Below are 24943 nucleotides of genomic sequence, written 5' to 3' on the forward strand. Positions count from 1 at the left end.
AGCACGGGATAAGAATGAAGGAGAAGATTTAGGGAGAAATGGATCGCTCCGAATCGTATCCCACCGATCTTCGTGAACCGTTCGAGAAAGGAGGAGAGAAAAGAACGAAATGGAGCGAGAGAGCATCGGGTTACGAGAGAGCCGAACCTATTTTCGGTCGGCGAAATGCAAGCAGAACGATAGTCCCGTGATGCATCGCGGCGTATGGCGTAAATCAAGCAGCTGCGACGACTGATTCCAGTGGTACCAACCCACGCTCGCATTATATCAGCCGGAGAGGCATATTTATTACCCCAGGTCGCTTAGATTGGAACAAATGCTGCGTTGCCGCAGACCCATCCGTGCGGGCACGCCGATAAGTCACTGAATTTTGTATTATTCGATCGTGCTGGTATCTACACCGTACTCGCGTGATGCACGGTTTCCCATTTTTATTGCGGAAATTTTTCGCCAACGCTTTATAGTCACGAGTTTGTTGTGAATTCTCGGCTTGAAAATTATTGTATTGCGGTTCAGAAAATTGTATGAATTTTTTTATCATTCGATTCTACTGTTATCTGCCAGCTCCAACATCCACCGATGAATGGTTTTCCCTTTTTATTGCAACATTTTTTCGCCAATGACGCCTTAAAATAATCGTCAAAAGGTGAGGCCAAAGTAAAAATTTTATCTCAATTGCAACAAACTGGAGCAAAATAAAAATTGATTTCACTTCTCAATAGATTTGCAGACGGAGCTATATTTTAACTTGAAAATTAAACATTTCTGCCGACCTAGAATAATTCCATTTTATGGATATGTGAAATTGATATAATATCTACCTCATACAATAATTAGACGTAGTAATTAATTGGACACCAACATATATTTAATAGTGTACTGACTCTGAGTCACCCTTCGACTGCTTAGGGTTAATAGGTTAACCCTTATACGATCCTCAGGGTAAAAATTTACCCATTTACTATTTTCACATACTGTAAAATCATTGATCCCTTTACGTCTATATTGTGAGATGTATTTCTTTAAAATGTGACGTTACAAATGGAACATAATTTGTTGATTTCACGTGTAGAGCAAACATGGGTGAATTATTATCCTGGTCTCTTTTATGCAACTATGCTTGAGGAGCGTATGAGGGTTAAAAATAATAACAGAGAACAATTCTAAATTCTTCTAATGCTTATACCACTGTAAAAATGGCCAAGATGAGTGCAGACTGCAAAACGATCCTTGACTTTCAATGCATAACAACGCAACACGAGTACACGAATAAAAAAATAAAACTGGTACACTGTTGTTCATTTATCGAATATCTCGGCCAAGCAAAATTCCTCATCTGAAGGAGGTTTTGAAAAGTCCTTTTTTCTTTTTTAATTGTTTATTCATAAAGGTGGCATTAACATCGAGGTCATTAGCGACCACTTTTGGCATACAGTTATAAGTACATTCTTTTGTTATCGCAATAATACATAAGTGTAAATATAATTAAATTTTGTAGTATAGGTCTACATTTTTGAGGAAAGTAAGAACGCTTGTAATAATCTTTTGGTCGTTGAGGCATTCACTCAGATTGGTTGGAATGTTGTGGGCTTGTCGTTGTGTCTGAAGGGCTGGCCACTCGAGGAGGATATGTTCGATAGATAGTGGTATGTTACACGGTTGACAGAGAGTTGGGGGTTTTTCGAGATTTTGTGTAGATGTGTAATATTCGAGTGGCCAATTCTAAGTCGCGTAGCAATTACTTGGTCTTTCCTGTGTGTAATGTTAGGAGAGTTATTATTATAAATGTCTTTTCTTATTTTAAATAGTTTGGCAGGGGGATTTGAAAAGTCTTATTTTGGCCAACTTTTCGAGGCAATTACTCGACTGTGCGCGAGTTCGAAAATCGGATCAGTGGGTTCTCGCCTTTCGCTTCTCGTTGGACGGTCAGCCGCGCGGATGAGTTGCCCCTGGTATGAAAAGTCGAGGACCCTGGGATCCGTGGAACGAATGTTAAGTCGCAGATGTTATCGTTCTACATATTTACTGGGCTGCGAGCCATCAGACCGTTCCAGATTAATGGCGCGCTATGTAATGAACGTGGTAGCGAGGGCCACGGCAATCATGGCTTCTTGGTACCACAAATCCCGAGACTTCCTTGTACCCCCGGGGCCTGGTGCGCCAGTACGAGAGAGAGAGAGAGAGAGAGAGAGAGCGTATCCGTGCGCGTCCCGTCCGCACGCATTATTATCAATATGACTTCATGTATTTGAAACACGTACCGCGTACGCCTCTGCAGGCGTTCTTTGATGTCGTCCCGGTAAAAGGGTCACCGGTTTGCACCGGAGATAGAAAGCATCTTCCACCGTGCGGCCGTATTATTAATGTGAAAGCGGCTCGTTCGCTCCCTGCCAGCACGCTCGCCGCAGCCTGCCACAGCCTTGCCTCCGCTAATACAAATATTAATTTAGTTATCCGCAAGGTTCTATCTTTTTTTTTTTAATACCGACGCTGATATTTGCTCGAGACGCCCTGAAAGTCTGCAACCAGCGACTTCCGTCTTGATCGCCAAGGAAAGTTCGCGATTCTGCTCGCAGATAACGAAGCCGCCATTGTTAGCCGTGCTACTTAGTTGGTTTTTATCGTCGGATTTTCTCCGAGAATTTTTAAACAAAGTGAACAAAGAACGCCATTTCGATGAATATCGGATCTCTTACTCACGCTTGAGCCGCACTTAATTAATGTCGGCCTGGCGCTCGCGGAAGCGCTTCGACCGCAGATAAACGGAGATTATTTTTCAGCTTAGATTCTGCGATTTTAGTTCGCGTTGCTCCAGACGTAATTTTTCACAGCTCCGCGGTTTGGTATCCTTCCGCGAGGATTGTCTCGAGCGTTTGCACAGTTCTTTATGTTCATGTATGAGGGAAATTGATTTTAATTCGACCGAGTTTCTTGCGTTTCATTCGATCCAGTCTGTACACGTGAGCTACGTATTATACATATTGGGTAATTGCTTGGTTTCTTCGTTTTTAATGATGTACACTGGGTGACATAACTATACAAATTGACTGATCCAATCATACCGTAATGTTGAAAGTCCTCCAAAGATCTTCAGATTTTTGACTGCAGATTTTATGCATTTTTACAATAGGAGGAATGAATAGGAGGAATGTAAAACCGTAGACATTTTTAAAGATATAAGAACACCATTATAGTAACAAGATTCATGAATAATATTAATAATAATATTAACATAGCAGAGTATGTACTAAAAAATTGTAATGTGTGATACAGTATAGTTAGGTACTATAAAAAAACTATAAAAAATGACTGACCCAAACATATCATAACGTTGAAAAAGTCTTGCAAAGATTTTCAGATTTTTGGAAATCGTTTATCAATAATCATGAGCAGACTGCAGATTTTATGCATTTTTACATGAATGAATAGGAGGAATGTAAAACCGTAGACATTTCTACAGATATAAGAACAACCATTATAGTAACAAGATTCATGAATAATATTAATAATAATATTAACATAGCAGTGTATGTACTAAAAAATTGTAATGTGTGATACAGTATAGTTAGGTACTATAAAAAAACTATAAAAAATGACTGACCCAAACATATCATAACGTTGAAAAAGTCTTGCAAAGATTTTCAGATTTTTGGAAATCGTTTATCAATAATCATGAGCAGCCTGCAGATTTTATGCATTTTTAGACATTAAAAAAATTTAAGAACACCATTATAGATATTAACAAGATTTATAGATATTAACCTTGTAAATTATAATTTTTGGAAAATCTTTTTTGCATGTCATTTTGTAAACCAATACTTCTAATTGATTACAAAAAATGAGGTCGTTTGGTACAATTATAAAAAAGTTATTCTATTTTAAACGACGTACGAATACTTTGTAAACTCACTTTACAAGATCAACAGACACAAAGCAACGTTATACATTATACACCTACAAATATCACAAAAATCGTAACAGTTAGTTGCAACTTTCCCCATAAAACAAACGCAAGAAATTAAAAATGCGCGCGAGACCAGGATTGTTCACCGCATTCTCGATTCCGTTTATCTCGATTTGCATCGTACACCATAACTCGCGCAGAGACTCAACAAGACCGACCAGTACGTAACGCCGCGCCGTCTAAATAAGCCAGCCGCGACTTTTATTCGATGTAGATGATAATATTAACTTTTCCGTTCCGACGCCGGTGTCTTTTACAATCCCCGGTCCGAGTAAATCAGCAAACAAATTCGCCGGTCAATTGCTGGGCGTATATCGGAATTTTTCATACGGTTAGCTGGTCAATGAATATGTTAATAATTCTGGTTGCGGAATTTTCACGTAAACCCGCTCAAACGGTGACCGACGGAAATCCGCGTACAACGTTTCATGCCTGCGTGACCGGCGATCGTATTTCATGGTTTAATAGTCGATACCATAGAGATATTAATGTCGACTGTGTACTAATCTCGTGCCAGTGGTCGTTCGTACAGTCTCCGGACTGTGTAATGTGGCGGATCGCCGATCTTGCTGGACAAAAGTCATTTTGGCGGCATCGTAAAATTTTTTCATTCCTGTTGCGAGTTACTGAAGGAAAACTGGAACGATCCGAAACCGTCGTAAATTGATTTAATAAAGACCGACAGGCTTGCTATCTCTCCAAACTGCATCCCTCTACAGTTTCATCGCGAGTTTCATAAAGGACACTGTGTTTTGCCGGATATCGTTCCACAAACTGTGTGCTTTAAGATATCGTGCATGACGTTTCGTTATTTTATAATAGTAACGCGTTTTTTAATATCCCATCTGTGAATATTTACCAAATTGTGCCAATGTATCGTTTCATAACTCAGATAGTCTATTTGATGGTTTATTTCCTAATAGCGTTCGAACTCTTTCCTGGCTTTGTTTAACGAAATTATTGCAGTTTAAAGTGTTTTGCCGGATATCGTAGAGGAAATACTAAATTCGGAATTGTAGAGGAAATACTAAAGCATTCATTTTACAACTTTTTTATGTGAGCCTATATTGAAAATTTAAAAAATACGTTTTGTAGATCTGTTTCAATTAAACATATCCTGAAAATTTCTTCAAAATCGGTCGACGTTGCAATGAGCTGCAAGCGTTTAAAGATGGTAAAAATTGCAGATTTTCACGATTTTCTCGACCTGTAACAGCAGTAAATCTAAGAATTCTTACATCTTTCAATGACTGTCATTTTTCCCCGCATCAACCGATTTCGATGAAACTTTCACAATGCATAATAACCCACACAGATCTACAAAACGTATTTTTCAAAATTTCAATATAGGCCCGCATAAAAAAGTTGTAAAATGCAACATTTAGTATTTCCTCTACAATTCCGGTCAAATGCAATTTTTGAAAAAATTTCTTCTCACATCCTGTAGTAAACTAGTTGCTCTAGCTTTCCGAAAAAGTTCTAATCGCATAGTCCAGTATTTGAAAAGTTACGGTGTTTTTAAGAGTGTCCGAATATTAGTGGGAGTCACTGTATGTTTTGTATTTCTTTTATTTTGTCGTCATTGAGTATGAATAAAAATTTGTTCGTATTTAGGTTATAGATCATTTATTCATACACAAAAATACCTTGACAAATACGTTATTGTATATACAGACAACTCATTTTGATGAGGTTAATAGTATTTAATATATTGCATTTAGTAAAATTTAACTTGTTACATTAAAATTTTTTATTTTTTTGTCATTATTGGGTTATGGGGAGGCGCAAGTTGGACACTTGCCACAGGCGCTTCATACCCTCGTTACGGCACTGATTAGACTTGTCGCTTCTAATGCTCATGAAAAAAGCACTGTCCCAACTTCTACGGTGTTCCAACGTTTACGAGACGTTCGCTTACTTTCCAGTTGCAGCCAGAATAAGATGCTTCCGACTGGTTCCGCGGGAAGAAAGCGCTACAGTTTCGCGTTATGAATTATGCGTACGATTGTTGCCGCGTGACAACGGGCTGGTACGCGTTGTGCGAACGTTCTTTGTGAGCAAGAGTACAAGGAGAGTTCTCCCCGGGCAAGGCTATCGCTTTCCCAATCTCGTAAGCCAATATCGCTTATTCCCTAACAGCGTACGAAACGCACCTCCCGCTCTCCTATAAACTGAAAAGGGTGGTGTTGGCGAACGGATCTAGCCGGACAGCCATGACTTAACGTATTTCCAGGGGTATCTAATTACTGGAACGACCTAAGACCGAATGCCTTCACGCACACCACGACACCAGACATCGCTTCCCAGGGTGTTTCTTCCTATTTCGAAACGATAGGCGCGATTAGCTGGTCACGGACGCGGACCATGGTTAGGCTTGTTCGCCGACAGCCCCGTGTCGCGGAGAAAGTGCCGCTGAAAGGTTTCTGGACACTGAACGTCCACGTAATTTTGCCCAGGTAATTGATGAGCCATGGAAACGATTTATGTTCGGTTAAATGGGCCCGCTGGGTTCACCGGCGGGAAAGCATGCGGTCTGCGAATTGTTTTTTCTTTTAGCAGAACTGATACAGATATCGCACTGAAATTCTGTGGACTTAGTTGTCAATTCTTGGAAAATATACGACCATTTTTGTGCCTCAGTAATGCCATTATTTCGGGTTGTAGCAGTTCTCTAAATTTTTTTAGACGAGCTTAATGAAGAAGATTAATAATGAAACTTAATAATGAAGAATGTATACGCATTTTTGTGTGCACGAATAACGATATTGTCTAAAGCTGTAGAAATTCTAATACATGGATGTTTCTACAGCGTGTAACTGCACTTTTAAGTACACAGTGTGATGTAATAAAAAATAGCGAAAAGAATTTAGACTTCTAGCAAAAGCTAGTTTATCTTGCGATGATTGACATGGTTCTAGATCAGGTGATAAAGGAACATCTGCAGAAGATACTGTAGCTGCCAAGTTCGAAATGAATGAGCTGATAGAGTTACGAAATATCATGTTTGTCAATTCGCAAAATATCTTTTCAAGAAAATCATGTTCGAAGTTTATGGTTATTAATACACCCTGTAGCACTAGCAATTTTATCAGACCATACACATGATACCTGGAAATAATATTGTGAACGTATCTGTGACAAGAAGACCGCATAAGCTTTCTTCGAAACCTAATAATTACTCAATGTTAATAAGAAAATTGATCTATACACCTGCTTATTAAAGTCCTGCGCTGCAAGAACTTGCAATCTTGTAAATACAGGATTGCAATTATTCACCGCCAATTATAATGTGCTCAGCAACCTAGTAGCAAATACACAGGTTCCCGATGTTACGTATAAATAACCGATAATCGTAAACCTATGAACATTATGATTACATGGCAGCAATACACACTGTGCCAATGTACAGACAACCATATCCTGCGCTTCAAAAAGAAGATCATTACCAAAGCTCTATTTTCAGTCGCTCGTACAAGCTCATACCCATCCCGAACGTCCAGCCTATGAATATCCCTCTACAAATTACTTTCTCACCAACCTAATAAAATATCCCAGCAAATTTGTAACACCGTTGCAAACTGGTCGCAACGAAACCCGTCGCAGCTTCCGAGTCTCTCATTAAATACATTGGATATTTTAGTAGACAATAATTCACCGGTCTGTATGATACCCGATACTCCAATTATTCTAATCGACGCGTACAACCGGTCATCCTTACACCCGTCTGCTGTAGCCCGACGTTTTTTTTCGTCGCCGAATGGATTGTTACTCTGCGTCTAACAGGAAATCGGTCGATATAAACGTACGCAGGCTTGTATCCCAGAGAACAGGTACACTAGTCGACAAAATTATACGGAAGGCCGAAACTCGTCAGAAAAAAGACCTCGATATTGCTTTTATATTTGACAATATGAGACTTTTTTATTAGTGTTTAGTTATTGCTTATTACAGGACAATTTTTTTGGAATTTTCATTGTGGAGATTTTACATTGGACATGTCTCCATAACAACTGTAGAATCAGCTGTTGCAGTTCCCACGAGTGACTAGTCCAAAAAGGGATGAACTGAATCCAAGTAAGTAAAAAATGAAGAAAGGGAGACTCTAAAAAAATGTTCTGCCTTCATTGTACTCGGAGAAATAAATGAATTGAACAATTTCTCACGGATGAATTGTTACACTGTCAACGATTGTAAATCAAACAATCCAGAATCCGTCATTTTCACCGTAAATCTAGTATGATATTCTTCAATTTCCAGTCTTATAATTTTGTCCAGTAGTGTACTGAATACGTTGCCCAGCGCCAAACAAATATCTGCAACATCGGCTTGTAACAGATACTGGTACTACATACTAGAGAACACACCGGGCGAATCGAGCTTTTCGCGTCACACACGCACTCGCTCTTCACGGTCCTCTCGTCTGTCGCAAGGCCCCTCAGTCCCCCCGCGAACCCCTACCGAAAAAGGAACAGGGGGTATCGCGATACGCGGGCAATTAAATCCCCAGGACAATAATTAACTCCGGGCGTCTAAGGCGCCTTGTGATGCACGGGGAATTGGAAAACGGGCTCTCGATCCGGTCGCGCGGCATGAACGATTACGAGCCGGTAAGCGAGCGGAGAGCGACAAGCGGCCGCGCCGCGGAATTATTGGCGAATTTGCATCTTAATGGAACTACCTACCTACCCGTAGCATGCGGCCCACGTCATAATTCCTCGACCGCTGGTCGCTACCGTCGACGCCGACGAGAAAAACGACGACGCTGAAAATAGCGACCGAAGACCACCGGCCCGACGTTTACGCGAAACTACACATTTACCCTCGATCACCGCCAGAGATCCCTGCCGGATCATTGTTTTTTCGATCGTCCGGGGAAAACGCGAGACAGGCGGAGAAAGCTACAAATTTTTAACGACCCCCTTCCGGGCGCTAATCACGGCCCTGCGAATTTACTACCCCTGGAGAACTCCTTCGATGAATTTCTCGGAACGGTTGCCACGATGTCTCATGTTCTAGGTGACCGATACACTTGAAATTTTGTGAGAATCTTCAACACATACCTTGTTGTCGCATGAACAGAAATGTTTAAAATCTGTTTTTTATTTTTTGATCGAGGTGAAAGCCGAAACATAGTCCGGAAATAGGTAATTTTATTTCGAAATGCCGTCATTTTGTTGAAGATATGTCGTTTGGTTCGGACTGTAATTATATTGATACCAGAGTTGGGCAAAAATTTTATTTAAATAAAAATTTTTGCCCAACTCCGATTGATGCCGATTAATAAGCAATTTCATTTTTTGGTTTCGATCAGGAGGAAAATTCAACGAAAATAAAAATTCTCTGCACTAATTGCAAGGTACAAGAATGAAATAAAAATTTATTTGTGCTTTAAATCATCCGAATAAATCAATGATGACGACAATGTTTCTAGTGTTTCATGTTACACATTCCCGTCTGTGTCATTGAAGCATAAAATTCACTGTCTAGTGACGATTTAAGTTACTTTAACGAAAATTGGTCTTACGCTTTCCCATCAGAGTGATATCGAGGAGGTTCAAAGACCCCTGACATCTGAGTCTATCAGGTATGTCTCCCATAATTTTCTCTACGCTGCAACCTTTGCGGCAGGTGAAGCCCTCGTCCAAAACCAAGATGAAATATTCCCGTGGTGGTTTCCCGAGGAAAGCAATTCCAGGGAAGAAAACCACTCTCCGAAGGAATTCGGAATTTACAAACGGTCAACTCGTAAACATTTTATTCCAGAATTTCCGAGTCGTCTGGCTTAGCTGTCTCTCTCTCTCTCTCTCCCTTTCGAGCCTCCCGCGGTGCGCGAGAGGAAAATTCCGAAATAGAAATGCAGGAGAAACGAGCCAGGGAACGAGAGACTATTTCGGGTGAGGTCAGAGGCTGAGGTCAGTCTATAAGGCCTGGTCAGCCGCCTCCCACGAGTCCTGGAACCCTGCCAAGCTCAACGCCCACGCAACCGAGCGAACAGAAACCTGCGGGAGAACTCGAGCAGCGTGCGTTTCGTGGATCATGATCTACGAGACCCGGTGTACGAGAATTCATCTTGGTGCAGCGGTTACCGGTGCTCGCCTAAGCAATTTGTCGAAACGTCCGCGCTATTCTATAAATAATCCCTACCACGCGGCTATCCCCCATTAGAAAATAATCCCGGTGGGCGCACGCATGATCCCGGAACATCCGGCTAACGATTACGAATTGGCGGGAAAAGTGAATGCGTGCCGGTTGCTATTGAAACTTGATATCAAGACGGAATCCTCGCGAGCCGTTCATTTCTCGCTGTATCCACTGTTACGCAAACGCTGCGCGCGCGAATCGCCCCGAGAGATTTATCCTTCGACTCTTTTATGATCATATGGGATATTTAAGGGAGAAACTCGCTTTTTCAGTTTTGGGAAATTCATGTTTTGTACTTTAAGTGGTACATCTTGAGATTGCGTCTCTAATGATTCAAGCGTAGATTCGAAACCGTCATGTAGATACAGTCCAGAGTTGGGCAAATTCTAGTCACAATTATGATTATTGACTAATAACTTCACAAGCTCTACAAAAGTAATAAAATAATTAATGACTAGACTGCGGATCTTTATGCATTCATAGCAAAATTGAGTAGATGAAATTGAAAATTGTAGGAAAATTTTTAAAATCGAAGATGTCAATATATGATTTCTCATCTATTAAAATTATTGAGGGAAAAAATAACATTCTATTTGGTTTCTATTCCTTGCAATCGATACAGACAATTTTTATTTTGCATAATTGTAAGTAAATACTTGAGCGTGACTAATAAGTAATGACTATATTTGAGCGTAATGACTACATTTTTATTAAGGATGAATATTGAATACTGACTATAATGGCATAACAAATGACTAAATACGCAATCAGAATTTCACTACGACTAATGACCAGAAATGGTTATAAGTTACAAATATGACATAATAATAACAAAAAAATATCCTATTAGTTTATGAACATAAAATACAGATTATGACACGTTTGGTTACTGCAAATTCCGATATAGTTTAAGTATACATATTAATGTATATGTTAATCGCACAATAGTGACTGATGACTAAAGATTGATAACTGCTCATGTAAACTAACTAATGATTAATCATAACTAATAAGCAATGACTAACGATTACTTAGAGCAATGACTAACGATTACTTAGAGCTCTGACTAACTACTGCCATGTAGTTATGACTAACTAAACAAAAAGTTTTAACTAACGACTATTTGCTATGACTAACAATCAATCAGACAATTAGTCATTTTTAATTATTAGTTGATTTGTGCACTACTCTGAATACAGTCCATGAAATAGTAGTGTTTCATAAGTATCAATTCATTCTATTATACTACTTAAGGGTAAGGTGAAATGATTTTTCTACTACTGCCATCATAGCAATGCTACAATGATCTATTTGGGCGAGAAATATTGTTTATAGTATTATCTACGAACAAAACAGCAACGTGTTTAGTACACCCATATATAATTAATAAGTTTGACTCTATTATAAAACTTCTTTGTTTCTAGTTGCTTCTTATGATACTTTTACCAACATATGTAAATAACTAGGAAGGAAGAATTGTACTACTTTATGGTGCTTATAGAGTACAGTTAGAAGCAAAACTGATCATACACATTTTAAATCACAATAATTTTTTCATGAATAGACCAAACAACTTCAATTTCTCTGTAAGGCTAGAAGAATTAGTTTAGTAAGTGACGTCTGAAAAATATGTTGAAATAACGAAAATTTAAAAGATGTGTTTGGTCAACTCGTATAAATTATATATGTTCTGAAAATTTCATTGAAATTGGTTAATTGGTTTACGAGATATAAACAATGTTTCAAGATTTTCGGCCTTACCACTTTTGATCGTTTATAACTCGTAAACTAATTAACCAATTTCAATGAAATTTTCAGAGCGCGTATAATTTATACGAGTTGACCAAACACATCTTTAAATCTTCGTTATAGTCCCAACTAAAAGAATAGTAAAAATCAATTTCTACTATTGTTTTTCACAATTCCGACCAAATGCATTTTCTCAACATATTTTTTAGACGTCATTTACTAATTCTTCTAGCCTTACAGAGATATTGAAGTCGTTTGGTCCATTCCTAAAAAAGTTATTCTAGTTTTGCTCCGTTCACAGTATCGAGGAAAAATTTTTCGCAAATATCGTGGACATCTCACTGACACGTACCGAGGCATTACTGTACTTAAACGAAGACTGCCGTCGGCTTGGACGAAAATTGAAGCACCGTATTTTTTTTATTTCACGATCATTTTGAGGAGTATCGATGGTCGTTCGTCGAAGCCGGTCGAAGAGGATGTGGGAAATTTCAATAGGGACGTCCCAGTGGCGGTAATCGTCGCTAATATCTGTCATGCACCGGCCATTACTATATTTCATCGGGCCGCCGCAGTAAATTCTTTCGTACGAGTGGGATCGTTTTGTACAGGGCGTTTCAATCGGCCTTTGTCGTATCCAAGTCCCGAACAGTGCTTTACCTTTTTGCGGTCTCCCTCGGACACGCGAACGTTGCCCGCCGCGCCGCAGTCGGATCTCCTGGTATTCGGTAGATCGCGATCTACAGAATACCTCGGATATCGATCCTCTATCTCCGACAAATGGCTGGAAACGGCCTCGGTTTTGGCCGACGGCGACTGAAATTAGTCGGGTCTCTATCTTGATTTTCCTCCTTGATCTTTCTATGAACCGGAGAAAAGGGGCTATCCGTTGCAAATGATTCCGCTGCGTGATTAGAACCGTATAGAAACGTTGGCTCAAACGTGAACGCGATAAGAGGTTCGATCGATTTTACTTTGATAAACTCACTTGTCCGAGAACGGTTTCCTGAAACAGACTGTGGTTGCGTTATCGAGCGTATCAACGGATAATCTGTTGCGCGCTTAATGAGATAGCAATATTCTTTGTGTTCATTGTGCTGGCTATTTAGTCGTGTGGGGGACGTCATTCGGGATTACAGAACTTAACACTGGAACCACTGAGTAATAAATGCAATTCGTTCTCAACTTTCTATGCAATAGCGAACATAATTCTGATCTTATTTGCCTTTTAAGCGAGTGCATACACAAATGAATTTATTTAATGAAGTCGTATAAAAGAATTTCAATTGTGTTTAATAACTAGACAGCGGATTTTATGAATTTATGACGAAAATGAGTTGGTGTAATTTAAAACAATAAAAACATTAGATGAATCTAAAAATACTCTTGTATAATTGTCAACCTATTGAATATATTAAGAAAGAAAATAAATTTCTATTTCATATTACAGTTAATTGCAATTCAGGTAGAATGTTTTTATTTTGTACAAAGATCTGCTGTCTACTAATGACATTTCTACCAACGGAAATAAACTAACAGTGAATATGAATGAACTATGACTATCTAAACCCAAGTATTCGATCTCACCTTCAGATTCCCGGATTTTTTGGCAATTAAACAATTAAACCTATTGTCTTGTCTGTATCATGGCTCCAGAAAAATTTGCAAAATATGGTAGAATATAAAATTCGTCAAAGTTTAGTACGGTTTTTATTTATTTCAAATAGATTTACAAGGGCTTTCAACACTTTCTTGAAATTCGTCTAGAAAAACTGCAAATTGCATAAACACCCGCAGTCTAGTAATGACGAAAGAACACCTTAGCACACAATTAAAATTCCAAGATAATGGAAATCGTGATTTCTATTCAAGGTTAAAAGAGAGTGCATTTTTCGAAGTTTGAACATGGGGTTTCGCCTTTCCATTGAGCAGTTTCATCGATACCGATGGTTGTTTTCGAAGAAAATATACGATCAAGGAAAACGGGCGATGTTCGCCGCCCGAAGGGGATCGTGACTCGCTTGAGAAACCGAGATTATTCGTTCGAGGTATTATCGAACGCGATTCCGCTGGGTTCCGAGCGCGAAGACGACACCATTCGCTGGATCACCGCCAAGAAAAAAAGGGTGGCGTGGGTGACTCCCGCGAGCAAAGCGAGCTGACCCGAACTCATCGCATGAGACTCGAGACTCGACCTCGCTCCTCTCCTCTCACCAGCCGTCCTCTCTCAAAATAACCGTGTGCTGCTTCGTTTGACGTCACCGTTGATCCAAATCACCCACCCCCCGCCCCATCCCCTTTCCGACACATTCGCCGATTTTATGTCGCGATGAAAGCACAATTAACTTCGGCGCATCCTTCGAATCCGTGCGATATCTGCGCCCGCGACGGTATTCGACGCTGTACCTTCCATCACCGCTTGAATGAACAATTCGGAAATTTTGTAGTTGTGAAAATTTTTCTCACGCAAAATGAGACAATGCATTTTTTTATCCGTGCACTTATTGTAGGAGAAATTGCGCATGAGCAACCTGCGCACCAGTGACCAGCGGCTACTTTGTTAGGTCCAGGTCTCGGTTCAAAGAACACCATGAATCATTTTCCAAAAGAGGTGCCAGTGTATCGAAGATCTTCACCTTATTTAACAATGACGCATTGTCTCCCGCTAAGAGCGCAATCGAAGTCCGAAACGCGGAACAATAGCGACGCGCCGCGTAAGCGAGTTCCATCGGCAGAACGTTTTGCGCACCGCCAACGACCATAATGCACTCGTAACGAGCGACTCAACCGAATGAACTCAAACGGCATTGTTTGCGGCGCGTTTAACGGTCTCGGCGATAATAGTAAGCAGATCCCGTATAGTATCATTTTAAAGAAGCGTGTATGATCCGTAAGAAAATATTGTCGATAAGTTTCTAATGGAAATGAAACATTTAGAGATAAGCATCCAATCCATAAGAAAATATTTTTAAAAAGTTCCTAATGGAACTATTTCTTTCCACAAAGATTCTACAAGGTAGCAGATAAATAAATTGAGACGTGTAAAACGTTCGAACAGAATTCTTTGAGAAATGAAAGATGATCCTCTGCTTCGATCTCTGCCATAGAGGAAGCTCTCACAAGATTATTCTTTCATTATTTCCTCCCCACAACTCAATCATAAAGATCTAGGAATAAATGAGTATCATTTGAAAGAAGCATCATCCCTGACCCAACCCATAAGAAAATATTTGTGAAAAGTTCCCAATAGAACATTTCTTTCTACAAAAATTCTACAAGGTAGCAGATAAATAAATTGAGACGTGTAAAACGTTCGAACAGAATTTGTTGAGATTTGAAAGCAAACTCTCTGCTTTGATCTCTGCCGTAGAAGAAACTCTCACAAGATTATTCTTTCATTATTTCCACCTCCCAACTTAATCATAAAAGAACTTCTTGCTAGACCCAATGCAACATCTAGAAATAAATGAGTATCATTTGAAAGAAGCATCATCCCTGACCCAACTCATAAGAAAATATTTTTAAAAAGATCCTAATGGAACTATGTCTTTCCACAAAGATTGTACAAGGTAGCAGATAAATAAATTGAGACGTGTAAAACGTTCGAACAGAATTCTTTGAGAAATGAAAGATGATCCTCTGCTTCGATCTCTGCCATAGAGGAAGCTCTCACAAGATTATTCTTTCATTATTTCCTCCCCACAACTCAATCATAAAGATCTAGGAATAAATGAGTATCATTTGAAAGAAGCATCATCCCTGACCCAACCCATAAGAAAATATTTGTGAAAAGTTCCCAATAGAACATTTCTTTCTACAAAAATTCTACAAGGTAGCAGATAAATAAATTGAGACGTGTAAAACGTTCGAACAGAATTTGTTGAGATTTGAAAGCAAACTCTCTGCTTTGATCTCTGCCGTAGAAGAAACTCTCACCAGATTCTTCTTTCATCATTTCCTCCTCCCAACTCAATCATAAAGAAAATATTTTCCATAGAAAATAAAAGTTCCATAAGACGATATCTTAAACAAATGAAGACGTGCGATACGTTCGAACAGAATTTTTTGAGAAATAAAAGCCAGCTCTTTGCTTCGATCTCTGCCACAGAGAAAACTGCGGAAAGGTTATTCTTTCACTATTCGCACCATTATAAAGGAACTTCCTGGACCCAATGCAACATCTAGAAATAAAAAATGAGTAGGCAGTCAGTGTAGGAGCACTGGAGGGTAAAAATGGTTTCCGAAAGCAAAAAGGTTAGAGTCTCCAAGGGAAAAATAGAGCAGCCGTTAGCATGGCTGGATGATCGAGGGTAACGGTGACAGTGTCGTTTCCATGGGATGGGGATAGAGGAACGAGATCGACGCGACGACGATCCCACACCGGGGTCAAACGGATAGCGCAATTTCAACGTAATGTTCCTACACGACCGCGATCTCGATCGATAGCGATTTGCCGAGGGAAAGATGGCATGAGATACGTGACGGTGCTCAGGGCGAATCAGAAGACACCGGAGAGAGGTCGAGGGAAAGGAGGAACAACGTGGAAAAAAAAGAGAGAGAGAGAAAACAGAACGGGTAAAGGGGACGCCGAAGAATCGAATAAGCGGATGATCGGTTTCCGATCCACGAAAGGTCGGCCTGCGTTCAGCAACGCGTAAAACTGGCTCGTCGAGAGCGTTAATGTCGCTGGAGAAATAAATCGTCCCCCCCCCCCTTCTACTTGTTCTACAGGATCACAAAAAGACCAATCCGGATAGAGACATAGCGAATCCGGAACAATTACGCTCTGAAACTTCGACTATTACACGTCGAACGATCTGTCTTCCAATGTAACCTGCAAGGTACACAGCTTTTTACAAGCTCCTCTTGTACGATCAAGGCGAGGTCTAGGTAATTTTTTATTTACTACGTTTGACGGAGTTCACTTATCATGCTGATGTCGGGTTTGTTCAGCGAGCGAAAGTGTTAACGGATTTTTTGTAGGCTCTTCCAAGTAGATTGTGGACCCAAATCATTTGTAAGAAATATAGTTTCACGTTTAATTATGTACGACTTCAGCATGTTCTATGTAACTCTTTTAATTCTAAGTAAATTGCAGCCACGCAAGAAAAGTGACACAACTCAAAAATGCAGCATTTGAGAAAAATCAACTTAAAGAATATGATAAAACTTATATTGAAATAGTTTAAGCTTATTTTAAATTCCAGGTAAGTATGATAAATTGCGAGATAGAGATGTGACGCTTTTCATGCATGTTGGGGCACTTCATACACATTTTTCAGTGACATAACCTCAAAATTGCCATTTTTTGAGTTGTGTCAGTTTTCTTGCGGGGATACGACCTGTTAGTCTCATTGTACCTCCATTTCAGAACATTTAAACAAATATTTCCAGTTTGCACCATTTTTTGCTCGTGTATAAATGTAAAGTAAATTTCGATGAGACTATTTATTGATGTTAATGACACTCAGATGTAGTTACACACGAAATTTACGAGTAAAATTACACTCGTTCTGTCATCAATTCAACCAATTGTGATTTATCAATAATTTGTTGATAGTATTTACATTTGGAAATTAATAATGTATATATCATTGTGAACAAAGATATGAAGTTCTCGTTGAGAAGCAAGCAACTCTGCACAGACTCGATTATGCTATGCACAAGCATTCATAAAGATCAGCCTTAGACTCGTAAATACCGTTCCCAAGCATGTACGGATTATTCAAATAAAATTCTACGTATCGGTGATCTAGAAACGATCACAAACTATACAGGTGTAACCGAGTATCTCCACTGGACCGACCAGAAACGGGGGAACAGAGATAGAAACCTGATTGAGACGTAGAAAAGCCAGAACAATTATGTGAACCGGTAAGGGAGGGTCGGTTCGTATTGCGTCCACATTTCCGGAAGAAGGTAACGCAAGCTAACGACTCTAGAAACTAGTACTAATGTCATTCTTGATGGAAGGTCCGATGGAAACCTGTGATTAGTTTAAATACTCGCAGAAAGGATCGTTACATACCGATAGATGATTGATCTGTTAACATGTGGTGATGGCGTTCCGACCGACTTCCTAAAACAAAAGGACCACAGTTTAGATACGCTTTTATAAATTTATTTCACATTATACTGGGTGTCTCGGCTAATTTAGCTTTAGTAGTAGAAAAAGAACTTTATAGGACAATATTAACCTAACCGAAGAGGCAATATAATGATTGGGAAAGAACTTTTTTCAAGAACAATTTTCTAAAAAAAATTACACAATAACGAACATTTTTTTACCATTCAACAATTATTCAACTTTTTCCTGAAGACATTTAATGTATCTTTAAAAACAACAAAGATATTTGAGGTGATAACGTTAGGTGACTCACCCTGTACAATGGATAAAATTAAATATCGATAGTGAAGGCTTCCTGGAAGAAATTGCGTCTGAATAGAATAGTTCCACGAAAAACACGGTACTTGAAGCTTCCAAACAGTCAAAAACGAAAAAACGTAGCATTAGAAACACCTGCACAAATCTTTCTAATTTTATTTCACGAACCAGGCCTCTAGCGCCAGAAACATAGTTGGCAATTATTCCGGACGCGGCCGTTCGAAAAAGAACACCGAATCCTCCGAAGGAAATGATTTCGCTCGATCGCTCGCAGTCATTAAATAATGCGGGGCCGACTGACAAATAGCGAGACGAAACGCACTTCGTATGGTGCATCGGCTAAAGTTTCTAATTAGTATTACTCGAACAATATATCACCTTGAATTAAGTAACATCGGCGTACAGTCGGGGAACACGCGAACGAGCGAGCGCAACATTAAAGATCTCCGGCTAACATGCTATTCGCTATTGATTCGATTAATTAAACAAGATCCGCTCGACTTCTCTAGGATCTATATGTGTGTGTGTGTGTGTGTGTGCGAGCGAGGAACGCAGCAAACCGTCAGCTGAGATCAGTCGTCTCGATATCTGCGACTAGGAACGAGCGAAATAGCAGTTCGCGAGATTTCTCCGAGGCTAGTCAGCTTCCAAATTAGTATTTTGCGAACGATTTCCAGACAAATTGCAGAACGGGAGTTCGTTCCCTCTTTCTCCGCAACACGGTGTCTAATTAATATAGCGAGGGGAACGTTTTGTCCGGATTACGAGGCAGGCACGTTCTATCAAAGCGTAACGAGTCGGGACACAGAACATTTCAATTAATTATATACCAAACGTGACCACCCACCGGCGTATCTAGCAGCGATCTGAATCAGCTCGAAACCCGGCGACTTTCAGCTCAAAGGTCACTTAAATCGCATAAGGGAATTAATGCTGGCTGTACTAAACGCGTAGACAAATTGCGCTGCCGTTCCGGGAACGGTTCGCCAATTAATACCGACGATAGGCTATATTTCGTCAATTTAATGGGAATCGTTCCGATTAATCGACGTCTAAACACCCGGCCACCTAGTCGTAACCAACGCAGGAAAACTCGCCTAATCGGCGAAGAACTTGTGGAACGAGAGCTGCCTTGAGAATGGTTTATGAACGAGATAGGAGAAATGGATTAATAGGCCTGGACACAGCGGCGAGGAAGAACGAATCGAAGTTTATGGTCGCGGACAGTGCGCGACAGCGTACGATAAAACGGTTCGATAAGATAGAGAATAATTTAATTTTATTAATGAAAGATACCCCGTGGAATTTACGATACCGCGAGGATTTTTGTGCACGGTGCATTCCGTTCGATCGCTGATGCAAAATGATCATGGGCCCAACAGCTCTGGAATTTGAGGGTTTATAAGGTTTATTAATGTTGTTCGATGGAGATGTTATTAATGGATTTCGAATATCGCGGAGGAACTCGAACGAGGCACTCGATTTGTTTTTGTGTTAAACGAAAGGAGATAAAACTTTCCGAGTTGTTTTGAAATTGAAATGCGTTCAATATTCTATATTCTATAGATTCCAAATTCTATATTTTATGTTATACATATCCTATCACTACGTATATTCTACAAATTCGAAATTCTATATTCTATGTTCTACATATTCTATTAGGTACTATATTCTACAGTTTCCAAATTCTATAGATTCCAAAATCTATATAACCTACATTCTGTAGATTTTAGATTCTATGTTCTACATATTCTATTACTGTATTCGACAATTTCCAAATTCTATATAATCTATATTCTATAGATTCCAAATTCTATATTTTATGTTATACATATCCTATCACTATATTCTACAGATTCGAAATTCTATATTCTACGTTCTACATATTCTATTAGGTACTATATTCTACAGTTTCCACAAATTCTATAGATTCCAAAATCTATATAACCTACATTCGGTAGATTCTAGATTCTATGTTCTACATATTCTATTACTGTATTGACAAATTCCAATTTCTATATAATCTATATTCTATAGATTCCAAATTCTATATTCTATGTCGTACATATTCTATTACTATATTCTACAGATTCCAAATTCTATATTCTATGTTGTACATATATTCTATTACTATATTCTACAGATTCCAAATTCTACATATTTTCCAAAATCTATATTCTATGTTCTACGTATTCTATTATTATATGCTAAAGATTTCAAATTCTATATACATATGCTGTATTCTTTGTTCTACACATTCTATATTCTACGTATTTAATGAATATGAAACATCCGAGACGTCTCTATAGTTGTATCGCTAGAAAATTGGGCACCGTTCCAAAAAATAGTTCTTTTTACGGAACATCAGATCTGAGATCCGCGAGACCTTTGCAACCAGAAGTTGTGCGATAAAATCTGATAAAGGTTAGCCTGTCTCCTACTAGAAAACGATTTAGACCTTTAACCAGAATCGTAGTTCACAGCACAGTGGTACTGATACCCATCTCTAACTTGCCACCCACTTAAATTATTATCTATGCACACTTTACAAATCACTGAGTGTACCGAGTTTTTAATTAGGTGTACAATACATCAAACGTTCCGTGTAATACCTCAATTATCAAAGCTGCGATATATTTAACAACCGGGACTGACTGATCACGAAGATCTTTCTCACGGAGAATGATTTTCATCCTTGCTTAATCCCTTTAATCATTTCTTATGGTAACTATTATGATTTATAATTTTAGAGTAGATATTTATTCCGACGTTTTTAGATATTGATATTTATTTTTAAAGCTGAGGATTATTAAGCTATCACATTTTCGATATATGAAAATAATTTACCTTCTGCATCCTTATTATTTACAGATAATTTGTTTGTAGGATGCTACAAGGCAGAAATGACGTTTATGTTTGCAGATTTGTATAATTAAAAGTCTACAATTTTCAACGATCATCTACGATAGGATTTATAATTTATACCACTGTTTATAAATAGTTGAGCACACAGTCATTCTCTATTAAATACGAAACATATGGTTATTTCACTCAGACATCTCCAATTAAATAGTAATCTCCGCACCTTAGTTTCAATCTGGCAAGCGAAGTTAATATTGTAAAGTGAAAATCATACGTAACAGCGTCTTGCATAAAGTAAAATGCTATATCTAAAGTTAGATGGAAACCGATGCTTCATGCTTCAACAATTTCCATATCAACTGTATACTTTGTTCTATATTTTATGCGATGGAACATTCAATACAAGTACTTTTTTAACTGCGCAGAAGTTGATAATATATCTTGAGAAAATCATAATGGGAATAACTCAGATGATTATTATTGGAAAGTTAGATTTAACGAGGTTCTAAAATATGTAATTTCTACTTTCAAAATTCGAGAATAGTTCACATTTCTTTCCTAATACATTCTTGAATAAACTCCAAGTATCCAAGCACCGTATCAGTAAAATTCAAAACCTAACTACCTGAAGCTGACAGTTTATTATCAATTTTATGACAACAACGCTGTGACAACGCTGTGACAACAACGACACAGGAAGCTAATATAAACGTGGTAAAAATAACTGCACCACCGATCTAAATTAATTTGCACAAAAAATGTGTAAGCATTAACAATTTCAATAAAATTGAGAAAACTTTCTTGAACTTCTCGCGGACCCATAACAGATTACAATTTATTGATCCATTTCCATAATTATGTTCATCAAATTTCTAAATGCTTCCGGCGCTATCGATCAATTACTAATATAGCAATTTTGACTTGACTTTAGTATATTTCAAACCAGCAACTGATACATATCATGTTCCAATGTTCATTTTTATGTTATAAAGTTATTATAGCAAGTACGTATCAAGACCAAGTATGATCATTTTCATTTCTTATCATTGAAATTTACATTATAAATATATTTTTGTTTAGAAGCAAATTTCCACCTTTGATAAAGGTTCAAAACGGAACCGAAACGTCAGGAAAGAAGTAAAATTTTGCAAAATTGCTATATTAGTAATTGATCGAAACGGCAGCGCCGAAAGCATTTAGAAATTTGATATTCAACATTTACGATCGATAACTGAAATTATTTTATTATGTTCATCCTCGGTGCCGAGAACCGGCAATTTCAGCTTACGCAATTCCCGATCCGGTAAGTCCCAAAACGGTCCCAAGGATCGTGGGAGAAACGAATGTCCCTGGTCGGACATTCAGTTCCGCGCGACTAATTGCCGATCCGGCAAAATCCGTATAAATCGTCGTCGAGCCGGCTAATTACAATAGCAATTCCCTTATCGAATTTTTTCGATCTGCTGGTGCGCAAAGTGCCGCGAGCTCGAGCGGTTTTAAAGGAGCTCGGTTAACGCTCACCGGGTGATGTAAATTTCTCCTCCCGTGAAACGCGAGCGGGCCCCGTTCACGGGCCTAGATTAATTGCCGTGATCTATACGATTGCCGACGTACGTACATGAAATCGGTATCGCGTGAATCCGCGAGCGCATATTTAAATATGCGCAGGTGTACGTGTCGGGGGAGCCGTATCTTGGTAGCAGAAACGGGAACATGTAGCTGTACGTGGCACACGGGGAGACAATAAGGACATTCGTTTATCTACGACACGCGTTGATTTACGAGAACACGGCTCTTATGCCACAGTACTTGCTCTACGATAGTCAGAGGCCGAGGATCATTCGGCTGATCATTAACGAAATAAGCTTTTGTTCATTTCCGCTGATAGGTCGAATGGAATAGAGACGTTGCAACGCGTTAGGTGACAGTTCCGTGTTCTTTTATCGCGAGTGACACTGCCCGAGCTGCTTTGCGTTTGACAAGTGTATTAGCTGGCTGCTGTTTCACTTGGGAGGTAGTGTAACAATGAAAGCAAGTGATTTTTTAAGAATTTTCTTTTTCCCACTTATTTCTTCAAAGATTGAACCTGAAATTGATATTTCATTTTTCGTTTGTAATATTTGTTTTAATATAAAGAGGCGGATTATGGAAATGGCCCTGTACCTAATCTGCAAGGGTAGTTACGGGAAACCAGCCCCATTTTCGGGCTGGTAGGTATCTAAATAATAATAAAACTTTCCCCAATGCAATTTAAAGCAAAATGAAGAATATACAATCATCATCGTCTCATTTTTACCTTTCATGAAGAATATTTTTTCAACCCCTTAGATTATAAAAATATGAGAACGATTGACAATTTTGTTTGCCTCGCCAACAAGAACACATTCTCAATCAATTGTACAAATTTATTCGGGGAGAAATGGTTATTTTCACGTATTTTACGTGCGGGTACACCCGCAGTAATAGGTACATTTACCTACGCGGAGTCGGAGCAAAAACGGTCGTTGCGCTTGGAAGACGAGCACGACGAGAGCGAGCCGCGATATCTGGTAGCCGAACGAAATATCGAGCAAACAGCATCGCAAATATTTCTCATCGGCCGTATCGGTGGAACAGGATATTCGTTCCGACCGCATAGTTGCTCCGACCCGCGGTAATCTTATCGAGATATAAAAACTAATAGCGGAATACAAAGTGCGACGGCCGGGGCGTAAATCGCGCAAACGAGCCGGACGGGAAAGCGCGGCGTTCACGGGGACCCGGCCGGTCGCTTTCTGGACGAACAAGAATATTATTAATAAAGCTTCGTGGTTTTTCAAACGATTACGCCCCGCTCGATCTCGCAATTACACGGCCGCAAGTGAGCAATGGTATCGGAGCATGTACGCCGCCCGGACCGAGACGCAGCAATCACCGTGCAACGGGGACCGGTGCAACTGCATTCTCCGCAATCTTTCCGCCGAAAGAACGCACGTGCTAGATGAGAGCCTCCGCGAACCGATTTTGCACGCGTGCACCCTCGAGGTGTCACTTTCGGTTTAGCATACTTTCGATTGCCGGGGAACGCGGGTCTGCGCAGCTGAGCACGTGGGCGGCGATTGATCGGCGAACCAGATTTAGGCTAACCGTTTCCGCAGATACGCTGCCATCATTTTTATCAAGAAATCGGATTTGCTCTACATGATACAGTAATTGTTCAACTGCGGATTTTATGCATTCACAGGTCAAGTACCAAACCGAAAAGACATTTAAAACATTAAGCCTATTGTTATATTATTTCGACTTTGAGATCATTGAAAGAGAAAAAATACATTTTCACTTATCTTCAATTTTTATAGAGACCCACAGTATAGTAATTATCTATACTGATACCACCACAAATATTTTTCTTAATCAATCATATAGTCAGCACCATGTTCTATTGGTTTATGACAAGTTCGTTTGGTATCAAATGTAAATATATCTTCATGCAAAATAGACTAAATAAATATTTGTTGCTTCCTATAATCATTTTATTGGCTGCTCTTTATTTTACCGGACTCAAAATTTGTGCCTTTCTCCTATAAATAATGATGTATTTGGTATGCAATCCAGTAGATTTGTTTTGAAATGAAGTTTCGATCCTGTAGGATCAATGGTTCAGGAGTTATGCTTGCTTTAAGTTGAGCAATCTGCAGTGTTTTTGACAGGTAAAGGCGCCGCCATATTGGTTTGTAATGATGGTCGCGTGCTGCTTATTGAGTTGGTTTAGCTCGGGGGGGGGGGGCAGCAAGGACCGGCGGTACTGCTCGGTAAACGGCTCGCGGTCGTCACTACAAACCAATATGGCGGCGCCCTTACCT

General features: G+C 39.3%; 1 long non-coding RNA gene across 1 annotated transcript in view; it reads right to left on the reverse strand.

Moving 5' to 3' along the window:
• LOC143211080 (uncharacterized) overlaps window positions 1-24943 on the reverse strand; it is a 179081-nt gene that overhangs the window by 129197 nt on the left and 24941 nt on the right. Inside the window, exon 2 of the long non-coding RNA XR_013009384.1 lies at window positions 17883-17933. This is a non-coding gene — a long non-coding RNA (uncharacterized LOC143211080). The remainder of the gene's footprint in view (window positions 1-17882; window positions 17934-24943) is intronic.

The sequence above is a fragment of the Lasioglossum baleicum genome, chromosome 8, assembly GCF_051020765.1.
Source record: "Lasioglossum baleicum chromosome 8, iyLasBale1, whole genome shotgun sequence".
NCBI lineage: Eukaryota > Metazoa > Arthropoda > Insecta > Hymenoptera > Halictidae > Lasioglossum > Lasioglossum baleicum.